This window comes from Watersipora subatra, chromosome 4 (assembly GCF_963576615.1).
Source record: "Watersipora subatra chromosome 4, tzWatSuba1.1, whole genome shotgun sequence".
NCBI lineage: Eukaryota > Metazoa > Bryozoa > Gymnolaemata > Cheilostomatida > Watersiporidae > Watersipora > Watersipora subatra.
In genome coordinates this window covers 50,016,472-50,027,056 of record NC_088711.1, presented here as the reverse complement: position 1 = coordinate 50,027,056, position 10,585 = coordinate 50,016,472, and the positions used below count along the sequence as shown (strand labels likewise).

The 10,585-nt window shown below is 35.9% G+C and overlaps 1 pseudogene; it reads right to left on the bottom strand.

The window, feature by feature from the left end:
* Positions 1 to 1,119: 1,119 nt before the first annotated feature.
* Positions 1,120 to 2,361, bottom strand: LOC137394327 (uncharacterized; annotated as a pseudogene).
* Positions 2,362 to 10,585: the final 8,224 nt, after the last annotated feature.

Sequence of the window (10,585 nt, the reverse complement as noted above, 5' to 3'; positions counted from 1 at the left end):
AGTAGCAGACAGCTAGGAAAAGACTCAAGAGTAGCAAATCTTTAAAGACAGGTCTATAGCATAGTACCAAATTACCGATGTTAAAAGTAATGTGAAAGGCAAGGCATTTGATTGACATGAGAAAGCAACTTCTGAAAACATTATGCCAAAAATATTTTCATGCGTTTCAATGCCTTATTGTTGTAAAAAGTTATTGTACAGTGGGATCACCACTCTTGTATATAAGATGGAGTTTTATTGATAATTAGAATATATGTGGAGGAAAAACACATTAATAATGTTATTGATCTGTTGAGATAATTGTAAAGTTTAGCCCTCAAAGCAAGAACTGTAAAAGCAGAATGCATTTCATGATATCGGCTACGGATTTGTGTCATGATGTGGCTTAGTTGCATTCAATGCCCTGTTGTTTTTACTTGCTGCTTGCTGTTTCTGCGTCTTGCATCATACTAGTTGATCAAACTTGCTGGATACAACGAGGGCAGTTTATCTTTAGCAATCATAGTGTTCAGTTGAATAAAGAAATTCAAAATACCAAATACACTAACCTATGACTTTATAACAATTGGTTAGACATGATGCTTGATTCTAATCAAAGAAAAACGGCTGATTCAACTGATTTAACTCATGTAGCCACTGGTCTATATTAAATCTGCAAAAGCTCAAGCTTTATAATAATAAAAACTCGGTTATTATAGTGGAAGTTGGAGCTGCATCCCCACTCTGTAGTAATATTAAACCCAGTTTTAGACTTCACCTCAATTAACAACTATGAACAATCAATATACCTCACCAAGAGCTGTCGATATTACTATATAATACCATAAATATATAATATATATAGTGTTATTATACATTATAATAAAAAAAGAATGCAATAAATTTAAACAAAAAAAAACGCTCTAAAGACTTCTTCGAGTAAACATGGACTACGCACAGGAAAATACGGAGGATATAATAAAGCATGTTTCTGTCACAATTAATGCAGAAGGCTAAACTGAATGTTCAATGATAAACATTATACCCAAAACATACAGTAGAATCAAAAAGGAAAGATGCAAGCACTGGTAGTGGTATTAAAGTTACCAATTTTGACACAAAAGATTACTCAGAAAATAGCTACTCAGAAGAAACTTCATTTAGGCGAGTGAAGATTTTAGTTTGTAAAAGCTGTATGTCAGGGTGATTTGGTTTTTCGTAGTGTATTATGTGAAGTATATCCAAAGATTTGGTGTAACAGTCAAGCGCTTGCTCACGGTCGCCTAGTGATTCATATACTGAACCTATATTGTTGTAGCTAGTAGCAATACTAGTATGTTTAGCCTCAGCACCATATATAGCTTTACACATATCCAATGACTTGGTGTAATATTCTAGTGCTTGTCCATAGTCACCTAGTGAGTTGTATACCAAACCTATGTTGTTGTAGCTAGTAGCAATATCAGTATGGTTAGCCTCAGCACCATATATAGCTTTATGCATATCCAACGATTTGGTGTAATATTCTAGTGCTTGTCCATAGTCACCTAGTGAGTTGTATACCAAACCTATGTTGTTGTAGCTAGTAGCAATACTAGTATGATTAGTCTCAGCACCATATACAGCTTTATCCATATCCAATGACTTGGTGTAATATTCTAGTGCTTATCCATAGTCACCTAGTGAGTAGTATACTGAACCTATGTTGTTGTAGCTAGTAGCAATAACAGTATGATTAGTCTCAGCACCATATACAGCTTTATGCATATCCAATGATTTGGTGTAATATTCTAGTGCTTGTCCATGGTCACCTAGTGAGTAGTATACTGAACCGATGTTGCTGTAGCTATTAGCAATACCAATATGATTAGCCTCAGCACCATATATAGCTTTACGCATATCCAATGACTTGGTGTAATATTCTAGTGCTTGTCCATGGTCACCTAGTGAGTAGTATACTGAACCGATGTTGCTGTAGCTAGTAGCAATACCAATATGATTAGCCTCAGCACCATATATAGCTTTACGCATATCCAATGACTTGGTGTAATATTCTAGTGCTTGTCCATAGTCACCTAGTGAGTAGTATACTAAACCTATGTTGTTGTAGTCTACAGCAAGGTCTGAATGAATATTTTCACCATACATGGTTTGGTTCATCTTCAATGCTTTTGTATGGTATTCAAATGCCTTGTCATATTCACTTAGATCAAAGTACACTGAACCATTGCTTCTGTATGCCTCTGATGTATCTTTGTTGTTGTCATCAGTCTTCTTGAACAATTCTCTGCTATCTGATGACTCTATGTCTTTTCTCAGCCTGAGACAGATATCAGATATCTTCATAGGAAACTCAACAATAAATATTGTATACTGTAACATGTTCTTAGTTTTAGGGGAATGCATTATAACATAACTTGTCACCAATATAAGCATTTATAATTCCTATGATTGGAGTGCCAAAATAAAACCCAAAAGAAGTAACTCAACTTGGCACTTTACCTATACTATATTATTATCTATATATTACGAGGATAGCGAAAAATCTTGCTGTGTGGCACAATTTTCTGCAATATTTTTTATAAAAAAGTCGTGATTTTGTGCTTCCATTTGTCTGTCAAAGTAATGGTCACAGTTTGAGATAAAAGATTGCTATAAGCTGGTTTTGAACCCACAACATTCAGATTATTAGACTGACACTCTAACACATGTGCTGATCAACCATTTTCTGGTGTTCAAGATTAACTGTGCAAATAGTTATTCCATGTGATTGATTGGCTCGCCTGCTGTTCACTGACTCACTCGCAGAAACACGTTTAGGTCGCTATTTACAACAATTCTGTCATTTATCTTTAGCAAGAAATTAAAAGATCTATCCACGATTTTATGCTGTTTGTGAGTAAAGGAAAGTATTTGCAACTGGTTCATTCTTGGCACAATGATAACCTAATTTCCTAAATTTATTGCCACCAAGTTTTGGGCAGATCTGATAACACTGCGATATGTGATCACTGTTTTTGTATAGGTACAAAGGCAAGTCGTCATGTTAGCTTTTTTATCGTTCACATAGAATTTGTGAACCATTTGTGTCACCTAAGACATCCTGTTGGTGATAGATTTTCATCAACTCAATAAATATAAAGGGAAGCATTGTTTCAGTTTGACTCGAGTAATTTTGCTTATAAAAAATAGAGTTCGAGTTAATTCATCTATGGTGACAGTAACAACTTGATTCATTTCAATTATTATTGGCAGGATGCCGCGAGTCAATACAATTCTAAAGTAAGTAAAAGATACAAGAGAATCGATTATTTTCAATTCATTAGTGAAGTGAGAATTGCTAAAGCAAATGTGTTAACTCGACTACCCAGCTCTGGTAGATGTGACAATAGCATTTGCATATTTTTAAAATTCGGATTTTCAAAAATTGAATTTTCCATGAAATAACTCTCTTTGCTCAGCTTTCCATAGAAACATTAGTTACAACAACATCACAGTCACTATCTAAATCATCAGATTCATTCCTACTTTTACTACTAAATTATGAATCAAAGGTTCATTGAGATCAGATATTTAAAACATCTTATGCCCGAGGTCGAAATTGAATTGTTTCACAATCGACATTCATCTTAATGTTAAAAGTAAGGGAGTCAACCAATTCGTAGTTTTCATATTTCCAGGTTTGAATTGACTGTAATTTTGCTAATGACACATCGAGTGGTGTCCGACATTTCATTCTATACAAACTAAACAATGCTGCTTGTCACTAAAGTGTTGCGCTGAAGAGCTGAAATAAAGAAACACATAACTGCGACTCTGTGTTTTTAATCGTTCACCCCAAACATGGACAAGGAAGGCAGCAAGGAGAGTTAGCCAGAAAATGACAAACAAACAAAAACTGCTCTGAGAGGAGTATTTGATTCTTTCCAGTGTTTATCACTCTTCAAGGGTACAAAAAATTGGAGCGAAAGTCAACATAGATTTCTCTCTGTGTTGTTTAAGGTCATCCAAAGACTAACATAAGTTGTCGATAGTCTGTGTTGAAGAGGGGTAGCTACACAACAGATACATAACCGTGAAATCCTTAAGGATCTGTACTATTACTATATTTTATTTTATTTTACTCGACTCATTTCCTTAGTAATTTATCATTTACTAATGGACACGTGTTGTTACGCGTAAAAAAATTTTTTAACAGTTCTGACTGCTTTGTGCTATCACCACTACTTTTTCCCAATCTTTCAACCAATCAATCTTTCTGAGGCAAATATCTCTCATGAGCAATGGAAAAAAAATAAAATAAAACATTAAAAAAATGGAATTTCAAAAAAGAAATTTAAAACCAAAAAAACAAAAGTTTGAGTTCCTGAGTTCCTGAGTTGCCAAATGTTATAAATGAAAAATCATTTTATCAAGAGAGAAAGCATTTCAAAGACTCATCTTGAAACTTTAAAAACTCTAAAAACTTTAAATATTTAAAGCGATGTGGAATTTATACCAACACATAAACACTCACATCTCTAAGTAGTCCTTGAGCTGTTATGTAATCTCCTATCTCTATACTGCAGTGAGCTGCCAACAGCTTCCAAAGAGCATGCTGCCCGATCTGTGTGAAGATGAAATAATTGAAGAAACGAAACGCTGATTTATACTCTTCCGTGTAGTATAAGAGGTAGGCACAAAGTTCAGCTCGTTTTTGTGGAATATCTTTGCGGTCAAGGAAGTCGCTTGTTTGTGGTGTGGTTTGACTGATGATCTCCCACAGTGCGTCATCGCTGTCACTGTCGAGTGGCTGATCTATAGATTTACTGACTGCCTTTTGAGCCGATTCGTACTGTCCAGTAAAATAAAGTACTTTAGCTAGCAACCAATGATTTTCAAGAGAAACTGTTAGTTGCTGTGGCAACAAAGATACATCAGAGGGAATAGTTACTTGAGACATTTCAGAGCAAACAAATTGTTTGATTTGTACAAGTAAGTAGCCCATAAGTACAAACAAGTGTGTGGGAATGGTGTAGACTGTGTCTTGCCTTCCTTTATGGTACTTGTCAATTTGCACATCATTCGTCTGAGAGTTTGACTTAAGATAAGCAGAAGTTCGTAAGTAAATGGCAGTTGCTAGAAGAATATTTAGGTACTTTTGATTCTCTGTTGACAAGATGCCCATCTGATGCATTTCTGTCCATATCTTCCATGAGTGTTTAGACTGTAATCCTAGACACATCTTCATGTTGTTTGCTAGTAGAGTTGGGTAACGGAAAATCTTCTCTTTCACCCTCACATTTAGATTATCTGGAGGTTGAAACCTAATGAAGTCGGGCGCAAATGAAAACTTTTCAATATCCGTTCGAAATGAATTGAGGCGTTTTTGCTGAATAACTTTCTTTCCATTCAGCACAGAATTTTCATAATGTTCTCTTGCTGTAACAAACTGATCATATACCTGGCTACTATCATGCGTTTCTCCATTAGAGAAAATGACTACAGTAGAAGACAACATGTCTGATTTGTCTCCTGGAAATCCATCAAATTTAGCCTCAGCTTCTTGTCGATAGAGATCCATCAAGCTGTCAACTGTGAGGATCATATTGTGACCTCCTTCTCTGCCATTACCCGTCGGAATATTTCCGGAACTTTTAGTTACTCCGTCTATTCTGTAACCAGTTGTGAATTGCTACATATGATTATCAAGATTATCATTGCCTTTGAGTTCCTCGATATCAAATCCTTTTAGCGGACTCTCTCCCAAGTTTCCTATCCTAAAGTAAGTGTCAACCGCTAATTTTTCAAAGTAGTCTGATTCCTTATCAACAATGAGGGCATATTCTAAATCGGAGTAAGGAGTTGCTTCTCCTTTGGCAATCGATCCTAGCCCTATCAGTGCAACTTGGCATGGCGGGTATTTCCCTCCTTGTTTTAGTATAGTAACACTATCTTGGAGAATTATTCTTGACACTTTGATAAGTCCATCAGTACAAGTTCTACTTGCTTGAAATAGTTTTTGACAGAATTCTTCAGCATTTCTTAAAACTTTTTTCACTGAATAGCTCATCAGTGTCTAAAGTCTCAACTAAGCTGTCTAAACCAGCAAAGTTCTCTCTAGTTTCTTCTCTGTAGTTTGTCAGAAGTCGTTTGTGTTCCTTGATTAACTGTTGATGCTGATCATAGCTGAGAGGATGGTTTCTTTTGTACCAGCTTTTTTCTATTTCATAGACAAGTCTACGTCTTGCTAGAGTTGAGTCTTGAGCGAGGCAGAATTTAGCTAGCCCGTGAGCCTAAAGATTGTAAATAATTAATAGCACAATAATAAGAATTCTGTGTTTCGTAGCCTTAGGTAAATCTTAATCGTATTTTTGTTTTCAGTTAAATTGCTTCAACCAGTATCAACACTGTGACATCGCCTCACATTAGTTGCTATGATATTTTACTGTTATGCGAGCAAACATAATAAAAAAAGTTTATGGTAATTTTCAGAACCGACTTTTAAAGACTTGATAATATCACATGTTACAGCAGCCATCTATAAATTCAGGTGCAAAATTTAAAGAACTTCAAAGGTGTCTTACAGAATGTTCGTTCTTAGCAATGAGCAGTTGTAAAGGAGTGTTCATATATTTCCTGTTTTAAGCCATAGCTACAACGAAGCGAATCAATATACCTTCTACATTATACAATATAAGGATTTGACTCAGTAATATTATTTTAAAGTGTCAAATAGGTATTGCTATAGTCATTCATCTAGTAAATTGTTAAATGTTAGTAGTCTGTTGAGTGAATGACACAATATACAATAATATTCAACACTTGCCTTATTTATTACAAGTTATATTTGTACTACAATAGACTTCATTAAAAGTTCAAGTCTTCATTTTTCCGTCTTCATCGGAAAAATACAATTTGGTTTTGATTTAAAATGCGATCTATAATAAATTTTATATTTGTTTTAACCGCCATTTCAAAAATAATTGCCTGAATCACCTTTGAAATAACATATAAAGTAACATATTACGTTCAGGAGTAAAAATTGAATATTTGGCAAAATCACAACTTTTCAAGTTCCACGGTACTAAAGTTAGCGTTATAAATAAATAGCCTCTGCTCATAAATAACCATTAAATTATGTTGCAGTCATCAAATTTATGATTCACCACCTCAATGTACTCAGTCTACTTGTATACATCTTCACATTTCACTCTCGTTGATCTGAAAGATAGTAAACTTACCTGTAGATAGTGTCGCCATTTGCCAGACTGCTCTGCCTTCTCTTTGTAAGTTCTAGCTAACCATTCTATGTAAAATAACACATCCATTAGGCACTCAGTCCTTTCTTCTTTCTCTACAATAATCAGAGATTAGAGATGTAAATAAAAACACTGTTTTTGTTGTCTAGTAATGAAAACATTGATTTGTATTGCTAGGGATTATGTCTTTGTAAGTAAACTCATTTAGCGTTGGAGCAGGTGAAAGTAACAGCAGTAGCGCTGTGTTCCAATATGGCAAGGATTGTGTTCCAATGTAACACGGTGCAGAATTATGTTCCATTACAACAATGTATATGGTTGGGTTCCAATATGAAAAGGTATATGATTGTGTTTCAATAAGACAAGGTATATAATTATATTCCAATATGATATGGTTATTTGATTATGTTTAAATATAACAAGGCATAGGATTATGTTTCAATATGACGGTTTATATGATTATGTTCAAATGTAACAAGGCATAGGATTCTGTTACAACATGGCAATGTACAAATGTACACAATTGTGTGATAATATGACAAGGTATACGATTATACTCCAATATGAAACTATCTGAATATGTTCCAATATGATAAGGTAAATGCATATGATTATTTTCTAATATAACGTGTAATACAAGGTGTAAAAGAAGTCTGGGAGACTCCTTCACTTGGCACTACACCAACCTTAAAGCAACTGCTCAGTGGTAGTTAAAAATACATGTATATGTGAGTTTTTGTACATAAACATATACATTAAATAATACACCATAAAACCTCTAATTTAACACCATGCAATTCTGTTTTGAAAAGTAAACCTTTTTTGTCAATTAGAGAGCAACACTTCAGGCAGCTTTTCTAAGCTTTGCATGGTGAGGCAATCATGTCTATAGAATTTAGGTTGCGACAAGTGCTAGTAGTAACATAAGAGAGGCTTTTAACCTCTGAACAAGCTTCATGGTAATTGCTAATAGAGAATAAACGCCTGGCTTTTACATCAGTTTACAAAGAAACATAAGAATCTGAGATAATATAAGAAGCTGAGGGAATGTTGACAAAAATGGGCCTCTGGGGGTTAATTCCTGAATATGTGTCAAAATTGAAAAGATGAGAATGAGAAAATTGTCATTGTGACAATGACAATTTTTTTATAGTTTGCTATTAACCTGGTGTTATATTGCGGTTAGTGATAAACTTATCGTAGTTGTAAAAATGTTCCATAAGCATAAAAAGGTAAGTAAAATAGATTGCTGTGGTAAACTATGTAGCCTCTTTTTCAGCCCTTCCTTCCACCCTGCTCTAGTGTAGCAGACCATAAAAATTATTTTGTCACTTGGACAGGACATACGCTTACGCATCTGAGCTGCTATTGGACAGTTTTAGTCACTCTTGACTAGATTAAATTTGGGCCAGATGATATATATGACAGATTATTGTAATATGGAATTTATTCAAGTTAGGATAACTCAGGTGCAATAAGTTACCAGCTAGCTTCACGCTCAGTCAGTTTCCAGTTTCTGACCCTCAGAGACGTAGCCTCACCTCACTAAAACCTAAATATGTTGTGTCTACATGTCATCGTCTCCCAAGGATGTTAATTCTCAAATGCAGACTACTAATGAGCGCGTGTTTCTGTGTTTGTTCATAGCACTTTTTTTATTGCACACACTCGTGATGATACGCAGTTATACTGTTCAGGAAATAGAAGATTTGCTAAGTCGGCTAAAGCCTTCAGACTTGAAATAAACATCACAAAAATGGAAATACTGCTCCAGCCTATCCCTGAAGTACATGACATATTGGTCAGCATATTTACCTCAACAATGAGCAGCTAGCCAGTGTCAACAAGTTCAAATAATATTTGAACCTAAGATATTATCTTAGGTCGACAGTCATGAGTAGCAGCAAAATGGATGATGGGATAAACACCAGGATGCTTTTCAATCCCTTTTGGACAAGTAAAGGCAAAGGTGTGATATGACAAGAATCTGATATTCAAAACTAAATGCTCTGTATATCGGACCATCATTCTATCTTCTCTGTTATACGAAGTGGAGAGCCGGCCATTATACAAGCTAACTGGTCACAAATATAACGTCTATATGATGAGACATCTGCATCTGATTCTAAATGTGAAGTTTTGGGATTTCATCTCGAATGAGGATATTCTAGATGTAGGATGTAGTCAAGGATGTAGTTAGTTCGCTGCCAGTAGAATAAGTCTGTCGCTACACATTGCCAAGGTCTGTCAAGCAGTGTACTGGGCTTCAACGATTCACGGTACTCTGACTGGTTTTTCTGGCAAGTTGCGCATGTCTTTACCATCTCTGCTACTTCAGCCGAGATTCCAGGCCACCACACTGAGTGGGGGGCGCGTTCTCTACATTTCTGAATACCTAAATGTCTGTTATGTAACCGTGATGGTATATCATGACGTTCTGAGAATGATATGACCATATGTGTACCATGTAATAGTAAACCATCAGTTAATGTTAGATCAGACTGGGCGCGCCAGTATGGTTTCAAGTTGGTTTCCACGTCGAAGAGATACAACGGCCAACCGTGTTGCGTATATTTGATAACTAATTGAAGTGTGGTATCTTCAGACTGTTTGCGTTTGAGGTCAACTAATCTTGGCTCAGTTAATGATAAATAGTTAATGTCTGAAACAGCACTGATTTCCACATTATTGGCCAACTCGATATGGTCCTGGCTTGGCTTTCCAGACAGTTGCCGTGAAAGTAGGTCGGCGATGTGATTGGTTTTATCCAGTATGTGTGACACAGTGAACGAGTATTTCATGATTCGTAGTCTCTGGCGTTGGATACGTATTGTTAGACCGTTCACAGCCTTAGAATTGAAGATTGGAACTAAAGGTTTGTGGTCAGTCTCTATTCTGACATCAGGGTGTACCAGAATATACATTTCGAACTTGGTGCATGCCCAAGCTCTACCTAAAGCCTCTTTCTCGATCGGAGACCAATTCTTCTCAGTGTCAGTTAACGATCTAGACTTGCATGCTACTAAGCGACGAGTGTTGTCCTTCTGAATCTGAAACATCACTGCTCCTAGTCCTTCATTAGATGCGTCGCACATAATAATAGTGGGACGCTCTGGACAATACCAGGCTAAACGTGGAGTAGATTTAAGTTCGGCTTTAATATCGATGACAGCCTGACGCTGTGCAAAATCCCACGCCCATGGAGTGTCCTTGTGGAGTAAAGCTCGGAGTGGTATGGTTAATTCAGTTATTCTCGGCGAAAATTTACCTAACTGATTGACGGATCCTAATAGTGATTGGAATTTTGTTATATTCTCGAACTACTAGGGTCAGGTAGTTCGAGAATGTCTCTTATGCGGTCCGGG